We start from the raw sequence: 11,330 nt of genomic DNA, 5'->3' as shown, positions 1-11,330 counted from the left end.
AACAATAAATGGAGGGGGAACTGAAACTCAACTTTTTAAATTGAAAATAGAAATAAAACAAACTTTAGAGGTATCATTTTGATTGTTATATAGCTGTGTAGGTTTCGAGAACTTTTTAGGATTATTTTTTAAGGGAAATTAGTGAGCTAGGAGTAATGAGAGGGTGTTATGGGGTGTCCAACCTAGTGAAAATGCTCGATGCATCCAACTGACCCATCCTATCTTTTAAAACCAAAATACTTATTTCAAATTAAGATTAATTTTTAGTTTAACAATTATAAGGTGGACGAAGATTAGATCGTCCACCTTCAAACAGATAATTGGTGCCTTAGAAATATTTTCAAATCAACGAAATAAAATTTGTTTGTGAGATTATTAACCTTTATTCACCAATTCAACCACAAACGCGCACACACACACACACAATCTATAGTAAAGCAAAAATTTTGGCAAAACACACTAAATTCTCGTATAGCATTAAAAGAGAGAGAGGGCTCTTTTTTAACGATATGCAAAAACTTGAAACTTTATTTATATCAAAACAAAACATATGCTTAAATATGAAATAATAATCTTTTTAAACCAATGGTTTTAATTTTCACCACTTGATTTTTGTTTATTCATATATAGTATATCTTGGAAAGCCAACCCTTGTTCCCTTCTCCTCTCGGTATACTTCATCTTCTTTTCTTTAGCATCAGTTCTTCTTACACGTTTGATCACACCCATTCACACAACTTTCTACTTTGTCCACATCTGTCAGGTTTAGAAAGAAAAAGAAACAATTAAAGAAAACATAATAGTCCATCGAAACTAGGGAAAGTTATTAAAGAAACGGACCAAATTTTAGTATGAATACTACTACTAATCTCTCGTTGATTGTGAGTTCGAGATACAAATTTTGTATATGAATACTACTCTAATTGAATGTTAGTCATGACAAGGATCATCTCTAATGACATTTCATGCTCAATAGCAAACATTGTCTTCCTCTATGAATTATTTTCATTACAACATGTTTGCCAGGAGTACTACTGCATAAAATTTAAAAGAAATATCAAAAAACACATTAACCTAAAACTCTTTTTTTTTTTTTTTTTTGGAACAAAAGAGAAGATGATGTGAATTAGCTGTAGGTGGACCAGAATATCACAACTAGAATGTGACATTCATAGATATGTATAATCAAAAGAGCCATGTGAAAGGAACAATATTATAGAAGCCGGAAAAAGAAAAGAACCAAACAAGAGGTTACTTATATGTAATAGCATTTAGATTGAGGCGTCAAAAGTCCAAAAACTTAAACGATTAAAATATATATTAGCTTCATCCAAAAATGTACAAGAATAAAATAGGTAATACAAGAGTACTAGAAATTAGCTCACTTAGGTTTTCTGGGGTGGAAACATTGCTGCAAAGAGAAAAGACACAACCAAGTTTACAAAATTTATGAAGATCAACCGCATGGTTGGTATCCGTAGGGGAATCCTTAAATGTAGATGTGGATTATGCACCAAGTATGCTAAGAATAATCAAAAAAATTACAACTGATTTCATTTTTTTCTTAATTTCAATTTTCTTGTGGTTCAAAATTATGTATCGTTGAGCACTTGGTTCTATAGAAAATAAGATGGAAAAACCCTCTATATATATATAGAAAAAAAAAACTCTTGGTTTAAACGATGACCCTACAAATCGGATTGAGGAAGAAACGGTATTAATGACGATACTATCGGAAAACGAATGTAACGCCCCGAAAATTCGAGGTAAAATTTTCTCGTTTTATGTAAACTTTTTTCGGAAATCTAAAATGTTGGTGTAAATTGATATAATAATAATATAATATTTATTATATTATTATTATTATTATTATTTATTTTATTTATTATAATATTAATATTATAATTATTATTATTATTTAATATTATAGTAATATTATTATTTTAAAACAATAACAATATTATTATCTAATGTTAAATTTATTTTTATTATTAAATATTAATATTACTATATATTATTATTGTTACCTTATATTATTATTATTATTTTATATTTATTAAAAGTATATATATATATATATATATAATAAATTTTTTTTTTTAAAAACCCTAAGAGGGCGCGCGCGACACAGACCCCTCCCCTTCATTTCCGTTTTCTTCTCCACCGCCTTCACGAAGCGCCGCCGCCATCTCTTCCTCTTCATTCTCTTCTCCTTCCGACCGTTTCCGCCACCATCTCTCTTCCTCTCCGTCTCCGTCCGTGTGGTAGTCGTCCGCCTTCGTCTCCGTCGTCGGAATCTCACCGCCGCGGCTTCCTACCATTTCGGGTCTCCTCTCGGGTTCAAACAACCGAACGTCGCCGTGCGTCCTTCGTCCGACCATATCCGCCGTCGCCCTCCGCCGCGTAGAAGTAGGGCCAGTCGTCGGACAAGCTGCGGATCATCCCGGTCGTCGAACGCCGAAATCCGTCGGTCGTGGTTGCTCCGGTTTCAATCGAACCCGACCCGAATCGCGAATCCAAGCCGACCCGAACCGGAGACCGAGCTAAGCTGCGCCACGAGCCGCGCCACAAGCCGCGCCACGAGTTGAGCCACGAGCCAAATTAAGCCGAAGACCAAGCCGAACCGAGTTGAGTTGAGTCGAGCCGCGAGTTGAGTTGAGCCGAGCCGCGAGCCGAGTTGAGCCGAGCCGAGAGTGAGTCGAGCCGAGGCCAAACCGAGCCGAGCCGAGGGTGAGCCGAGCTGAGCTGAGCCGAGGGTGATCCGAGCCGAGCCGAGCTCCCTGTTCACCGAGCCACCTAAGCGTTCCTTCCTCCACTCCGGGTCACGGTGAGTTTTCGGTAAGGATTGTTTTTGATGAATTCCCTAATGTTGCTACATCCGATTCGAGTTTGAATATTGGAATAAGATATGGCCCTACTTTTCTCCCTTGAAGGTAGTAAGGAGTTGACGCTTAAGTTGTCGGGTCCCGCGGCAGGCTTGTTTGGAGATAGCTTTCCTTTCCTTGGGTAAGTCAACGGGTGTCGTTTCGGACCTTTTAAAACGACTTCTACTAGAGTCATCAACTAAAACCTTTGTGTTTTCGTTTAGGTTGATCCGTTGAGCGTGGATTCGATCGAGGGGCATAACCGAGTTTCAGGTTAGGGTTTTCCTACTACTGGACCTCGGATCGAGGCTGAAAACGTGGAAATCCACAGGGGATTACACGTTAGTGACTGTACTGAATAAATGTATGTGTGTTGACTGTTAAGCACTGTTATTATATTTTGTCTGATGTAAAGGTACTGTGACTGCTAATTGTAGATTGGGATTTTATGTGATGGACCTTGAAGTCACGGTTCAGTATGTAGTAATCATTGGTCTGGATGTTGATCATGGAGTTTGGACGGGGAAGGACAGTGAGTCCGGTTTTGGTTGGTTAGTTGATTGGGTCTACGGTCTTCCCTAATGGTGTGCGAATTGGTGATGCGTTTAGCAACTGAGGGTGTAGTTGTTTAAACCTATACTATCTGACTGACAAAGCCTATGGCGGAATTGCAATATGAATGCCGTTGGGGTGTGACTGTTGTAGACGGTTTAGTATGGACTGAGGGGTAACGGTTAGCTTCATCTATGGGGTAGTGTGCCTTACGGATATGTGCATCCTTCGGGAGCACTAGACTGATATGTGCATCCTTCGGGAGCACTAGACTGATATGTGCATCCTTCGGGAGCACTAGACTGATATGTGCATCCTTCGAGAGCACTAGACTGATGCGTGCATCCTTCGGAAGCACTAGACGGATATGTGCATCCTTCGGGAGCACTAGACTGATGTGTGCATCCTTCGGGAGCACTAGACTGATATGTGCATCCTTCGGCAGCACTAGACTTATGCGTGCATCCTTCGGGAGCACTAGACTGATCTGTGCATCTTTCGGGAGCACTAGACTGATGTGTGCATCCTTCGGGAGCACTAGACTGATATGTGCGTTCTACGGAACCACTAGACTGTTATGTAGGGTACCCCCGAATAGGAAGTTAACTGTTGTCCCCTAACGGGCCCAGTAGTGGGTCCCATACTGGGTATGTTTATACTCACCCTTTTCTCTTCTTTAACTTTTCAGGTAAGGGCACAGCGAGGGGCAGACCGACGAGAGGCAGGAAGGACGCGTGAAGGCCATATGGACGCATCTGGTTTTCTTATCGCTTCCGCTATGTATTTTGTCAGAATATTTGACTTGTGATTTTGAACTGATGACTTGAGTTTTTATTTGAGACTTTTTATGATTGATTTAAAATAGGGCTCGAAACTGTCTTTTTGTAATGTTTCTAATGCTTTTAATGAATCGTAACTGGTCCGTTTTAAAATTTATGTTGAATGGTCGAGTTTTGGTATTTGGTAGTGACCTCAGCTTAGTCCGGAAAGTTGGGTCGTTACAACGAACGTATTACGACATGCAAAAACTTGAAACTTTATTTATATCAAAACAAAACATATGCTTAAATATGAAATAATAATCTTTTTAAACCAATGGTTTTAATTTTCATCACTTGATTTTTGTTTATTCATATATAGTATATCTTGGAAAGCCAATCCCTGTTCCCTTCTCCTCTCAGTATACTTCATCTTCTTTTCTTTAGCATCAGTTCTTCTTACACGTTTGATCACACCCATTCACACAACTTTCTACTTTGTCCACATCTGTCAGGTTTAGAAAGAAAAAGAAACAATTAAAGAAAACATAATAGTCCATCAAAACTAGAGAAAGTTATTAAAGAAACGGACCAAATTTTAGTATGAATACTACTACAAATCTCTCGTTGATTGTGAGTTCGAGATACAAATTTTGTATATGAATACTACTCTAATTGAATGTTAGTCATGACAAGGATCATCTCTAATGACATTTCATGCTCAATAGCAAACATTGTCTTCCTCTATGAATTATTTTCATTACAACATGTTTGCCAGCAGTACTACTGCTTAAAATTTAAAAGAAATATCAAAAAACACATTAACCTAAAACTCTTTTTTTTCTTTTTTGGAACAAAAGAGAAGATGATGTGAATTAGCTGTAGGTGGACCAGAATATCACAACTAGAATGTGACATTCATAGATAAGTATAATCAAAAGAGCCATGTGAAAGGAACAATATTATAGAAGCCGGAAGAAGAAAAGAACCAAACAAGAGGTTACTTATATGTAATAGCATTTAGATTGAGACGTCAAAAGTCCAAAAACTTAAACGATTAAAATATATATTAGCTTCATCCAAAAATGTACAAGAATAAAATAGGTAATACAAGAGTACTAGAAATTAGCTCACTCAGGTTTTCTGGGGTGGAAACATTGCTGCAAAGAGAAAAGACACAACCAAGTTTACAAAATTTTTGAAGATCAACCGCATGGTTGGTATCCGTAGGGGAATCCTTAAATGTAGATGTGGATTCTGCACCAAGTATGCTAAGAATAATCAAAAAAATTACAACTGATTTCATTTTTTTCTTAATTTCAATTTTCTTGTGGTTCAAAATTATGTATCGTTGAGCACTTGGTTCTATAGAAAATAAGATTGAAAAACCCTCTATATATATATAGAAAAAAAAACTCTTGGTTTAAACAACGACCCTACATGCCCTTAAATTATGTTTGACACTACCAACGGATTTTTTAGTTCTAAATATAACAAATAGACACACACATATATATAGTGCTACATCAATGATAGACCTAGACCATATCAATTAATAAAATCATAGTATCATTTGTTACATTTATAATTATTTTTCTTCAAAATATTACAACACGCTTAAGTTATTAAACCTAGAAGTGATCTCTATTCCAATTGTTTATTTATTTATTTTTCAGGATCATAACATATTTCTTCACCTAATTAGCTGAGTTATCAATCGACATAAAGAATTTTATTAGTATAAAACATATAGGTCAACTGACATGTGATATGTGTTAGCGATCATGAGGCTTACGATTTGAATCACTATATCCGCATCATATTTCTCTCCAATTACTAATTTAATATTAAATCAATTAGTATAAAAATAGAAAGTTGATGTCACAATTAGTATAAAAAGATATTATATTCGGACAAGGACTCGTGAACTCAAATAGACTACATAGTTTGGAGTAAGTTGAGAATCACCCACATTGAAAAGATAAAGAAAGATGTCACAACTTTTGTTGAAGAAATCGACGACGAACTATAGAATTACCAAAAACGTATGGAGAAATCGACACATTTGATATACGTAGTTTACGAACGAAGTGTTAGCTACATTTACGAGATAGAGAGAAAATCTATTATTAGAGAGAATGTTTTCTTAATACAAACGGTGCAAATGTTCTTTGTTGTTTGTAGCACCACATGACAAATTAAATTCAAGGCATTTCATCCATTTTTTTTAGTTACAATTACCTTTCTTTCATTATTCAATTGATGTACGAAATGAAAAGTCAGTTCTTGTACTTATGATCTAATATTATGATTAAGTTAGAAATCAAGTACTTAAGCCTTTCAACGTTTGATTTTTGTAATACATTTTTCATTTTACTATAATTAATAATATTCACTCTTTTATATGAAATATGTTGGGTCATAAACAATAAAACAAATATTTTAGTACTTTAATAATTTATTGTTTTTGCACTTCATTTTTCCATCCATTTTAATATTTCATTTTAGAAAGAGTATCTCATAGCTTTTTTAAAGAAAACAATTTAAAAATTCAGAGTTAAAATAATTGGAACAAGGAATAAAGTTATTTAAAAAAAAAAACTAAGAATCAAAAGCCATGCATAATCCTTCGTGAGTATTATTACTATTATTATTATTATTATTATTTCCTTTTCTCTTTGGGTGAAGGACACCCTAAAACCTATAATTACTTGAAGGATATGTTTTTCTTTGAAATATGTGAAGATTTGAATGGATACAGATGATTTAAAAATATATGGTTTTTCCTTATCAATAAAAAAACATAAAAAATTATAGCTCCCTTAATTCTTTCCTCTTCATTTTTTTCTCATTTATATACAATTACTCACACGCTACAGTATTCTATTAAGTAATCTTGTTGAAACACGTTGCATTCAAGAGATGCTAAATAACTTTTTTTGTTTAGGAAGACAAATCGTTCATGACCCATCGAGACCAAAGAAGAAACATAAAGTTATCTTATCGAAATAACCTGTGAATTTTTTTTTTGATTAAAATGAATTATTTCTATCGTTCCCTTATTTTCTAATCATTCAAATTAATTATTTTCACACTTTCCCGGTTCATCTATAATATCTTCTAAAAAAAAATGAAATTAAAATAGTTCATTTTTGTTAACAATAAATGGAGGGGGAATTGAAACTCAACTTTTTAAATTGAAAATAGAAATAAAACAAACTTTAGAGGTGTCATTTTGATTGTTATATAGCTGTGTAGGTTTCGAGAACTTTTTAGGATTATTTTTTAAGAGAAATTAGTGAGCTAGGAGTAATGAGAGGGTGTTATGGGGTGTCCACCTAGTGAAAATGCTCGATGCATCCAACTGACCCATCCTATCTTTTAAAACCAAAACACTTATTTCAAATTAAGATTAATTTTTAGTTTAACAATTATAAGGTGGACCGAGATTAGATCGTCAACCTTCAAACGGATAATTGGTGCCTTAGAAATATTTTCAAATCAACGAAATAAAATTTGTTTGTGAGATTATTAACCTTTATTCACCAATTCAACCACAAACACACACACACACACACAATCTATAGTAAAGCAAAAATTCTGGCAAAACACACTTAATTCTCGTATAGCATTAAAAGAGAGAAAGGGCTCCTTTTTACCCATTGCTCATAATTAACGACATGCAAAAACTTGAAACTTTATTTATATCAAAACAAAACATATGCTTAAATATGAAATAATAATCTTTTTAAACCAATGGTTTTAATTTTCATCACTTGATTTTTGTTTATTCATATATAGTATATCTTGGAAAGCCAATCCGCGTTCCCTTCTCCTCTCAGTATACTTCATCTTCTTTTCTTTAGCATCAGTTCTTCTTACACGTTTGATCACACCCATTCACACAACTTTCTACTTTGTCCACATCTGTCAGGTTTAGAAAGAAAAAGAAACAATTAAAGAAAACATAATAGTCCATCAAAACTAGAGAAAGTTATTAAAGAAACGGACCAAATTTTAGTATGAATACTACTACAAATCTCTCGTTGATTGTGAGTTCGAGATACAAATTTTGTATATGAATACTACTCTAATTGAATGTTAGTCATGACAAGGATCATCTCTAATGACATTTCATGCTCAATAGCAAACATTGTCTTCCTCTATGAATTATTTTCATTACAACATGTTTGCCAGCAGTACTACTGCTTAAAATTTAAAAGAAATATCAAAAAACACATTAACCTAAAACTCTTTTTTTTTTTTTTGGAACAAAAGAGAAGATGATGCGAATTAGCTGTAGGTGGACCAGAATATCACAACTAGAATGTGACATTCATAGATATGTATAATCAAAAGAGCCATGTGAAAGGAACAATATTATAGAAGCCGGAAGAAGAAAAGAACCAAACAAGAGGTTACTTATATGTAATAGCATTTAGATTGAGACGTCAAAAGTCCAAAAACTTAAACGATTAAAATATATATTAGCTTCATCCAAAAATGTACAAGAATAAAATAGGTAGTACAAGAGTACTAGAAATTAGCTCACTCAGGTTTTCTGGGGTGGAAACATTGCTGCAAAGAGAAAAGGCACAACCAAGTTTACAAAATTTATGAAGATCAACCGCATGGTTGGTATCCGTAGGGGAATCCTTAAATGTAGATGTGGATTCTGCACCAAGTATGCTAAGAATAATCAAAAAAATTACAACTGATTTCATTTTTTTCTTAATTTCAATTTTCTTGTGGTTCAAAATTATGTATCGTTGAGCACTTGGTTCTATAGAAAATAAGATTGAAAAACCCTCTATATATATATAGAAAAAAAAACTCTTGGTTTAAACAACGACCCTACAAATCGGATTGAGGAAGAAACGGTATTCATGACGATACTATCGGAAAACGAACGTATTACGATGACACGCTGCCACGCTTCCCTTCACCTCAAGTTTTTGGACAAATGTAATTTCCGCTTGTGGCTAAATCCACCTTACACGTTAAAACCCTACAAATGTCGACGATCCATTTGTAGTTTACCAATTTGCTATTTTGAAAATTTACTTCAACATGCCCTTAAATTATGTTTGACACTCCCAACGGATTCTTTAGTTCTAAATATAACAAATAGACACACACACATATATAGTGCTACATCAATGATAGACCTAGACCATATCAATTAATAAGATCATAGTATCATTTGTTACATTTATAATTATTTTTCTTCAAAATATTACAACACGCTTAAGTTATTAAACCTAGAAGTGATCTCTATACCAATTGTTTATTTATTTATTTTTCAGGATCATAACATATTTCTTCACCTAATTAGCTGAGTTATCAATCGACATAAAGAATTTTATTAGTATAAAACATATAGGTCAACTGACATGTGATATGTGTTAGCGATCATGAGGCTTACGATTTGAATCACTACATCTGCATCATATTTCTCTCCAATTACTAATTTAATATTAAATCAATTAGTATAAAAATAGAAAGTTGATGTCACAATTAGTATTGTAACGCCCCGAATTTTCGAGGTAAACTTTTACCGTTTTATGTAATTTTTCGGGAATTTTAAATTTGGATTTATTTCTGGAATTCTGAAATTTATATTTTTAAATTTATATAATAATAATATAATAGTAATTATATCATTATTTTTATTAGTATTTATTTTTATCCTTATATAAAATTTAATATTAATATTTTCTATTATTATTATTATTATTAGTATTATTGTTATTAATAAAAAATTTTAACGTTAATATATATATGTATATAATAATAATACTTTATAGATTTGTTTATTATTAATTATGATAATTAAAAAATTGATATATATATATATATATATATATATATAATAATAATATCCTATTTATTTTATTATTAAAAGTTATATATATATATATATATATATATAATAATAATAATAATAATAATTTATTTTTATAAAACGGAACCCTAACCCGCGCACGACACAGACCCCCCCTTCTTTTTCGTTTCCGCTCTCTTCTTCTCCACCGCGCCGCGAGCCCCATCCGTTTTCTCTTCTTCCTCCATCCTCCACCGACGCCGCCATCCACCGCCTCCATCTCTTTCTTCTTCGTTTCTGCATCACCGCCGGCTCCTTCGTCTCCAGCTTGGTTGTTCTTCAGCCGACGCGATCTCAGCCCTTCTTCTCCTTCTTCTCCGGTCAACCCGAGCCCACAGTCGCAGTCGTGAAGCTTACCGGATCTCCGTTTCGCAGCCAGCCAACGCCACCGCCGCCTGTCCATTTGTTTCCACCGCCGAACGCCTCCTCCGTTGGCCGTCCGCCGCATTGAAGCGAGTTGCACCGTTCGCCAAGCGGCCGGCGGCGAGCCTTCAACGATCGTGGAGCTCGAGTATTGCAGGCACCGCGCGAAGCCAAGCCGAGTCGTGAATCTCAGCCGAGCCGCGAGCCGTACCCGAGCCGAGCCGAAAACTGAGCCGAGCCGAGCCGAGCCGAGAACCAATCCGAGCCGAGCCGAGCCGAGCCGAGAACCAAGCCGAGTTAAGCCGAGCCGAGCCGAGCCGAGCTGAGCCGAGTCCAAGCCGAGCCGAGCCGAGCCACCTAAGCCTTCCTTCCTCCACTTCGGTTCACGGTGAGTCTTCGGTAAGGTTTTGTTTGATGAATTCCCTAATGTTGCCATATCCGATTCGAGTTGATTATTGGAATAAGTTTTGATCCTATCTTTCACCCCTTAAAGGTAGTAAGGAGTTGACGTTTAAGCCCTCGGGTTCTGCGGCAGGCTTGGTTGGAGATAGCTTCCTTTCCTTGGGTAAGTCAACGGGTGTCGTTTCGGACCTTTTAAAACAACTTCTACTAGAGTCATCAACTAAAACCTTTGTGTTTTCGTTTAGGTTGATCCGTTGAGCGTGGATTCAATCGAGGGGCATAACCGAGTATCAGGTAAGGGTTTTCTTACTACTGGACCCCGAATCCAGGCTGAAAACGTAGTAATCCACAAGGGATTACACGTTAGTGACTGTACTGAATAACTGTATGCGTGTTGACTGTTAAGCACTGTTATTATATTTTGTCTGATGTAAAGATACTGTGACTGCTAATTGTAGATTGAGATTTTATGTTGATGGACCTTGAAGTTACGGTTCAGTATGTAGT

General features: G+C 35.1%; 2 long non-coding RNA genes across 2 annotated transcripts; both read right to left on the bottom strand.

Annotated features, from left to right (window-relative positions):
- Window positions 1-497: 497 nt before the first annotated feature.
- Window positions 498-1,608, bottom strand: LOC127151403 (uncharacterized). The gene is made up of 2 exons (XR_007824338.1): window positions 1,386-1,608; window positions 498-756 (listed from the first exon to the last, which is right to left on the bottom strand). It is a non-coding gene; the product is annotated as an uncharacterized LOC127151403 (long non-coding RNA).
- A 6,167-nt stretch (window positions 1,609-7,775) lies between these two features.
- Window positions 7,776-8,948, bottom strand: LOC127151400 (uncharacterized). The gene is made up of 2 exons (XR_007824336.1): window positions 8,727-8,948; window positions 7,776-8,101 (listed from the first exon to the last, which is right to left on the bottom strand). It is a non-coding gene; the product is annotated as an uncharacterized LOC127151400 (long non-coding RNA).
- Between the last annotated feature and the right edge of the window lie 2,382 nt (window positions 8,949-11,330).

Source organism: Cucumis melo, chromosome 1, assembly GCF_025177605.1.
Source record: "Cucumis melo cultivar AY chromosome 1, USDA_Cmelo_AY_1.0, whole genome shotgun sequence".
Lineage (NCBI taxonomy): Eukaryota > Viridiplantae > Streptophyta > Magnoliopsida > Cucurbitales > Cucurbitaceae > Cucumis > Cucumis melo.
This window is presented reverse-complemented; position numbering and strand designations above follow the sequence as displayed.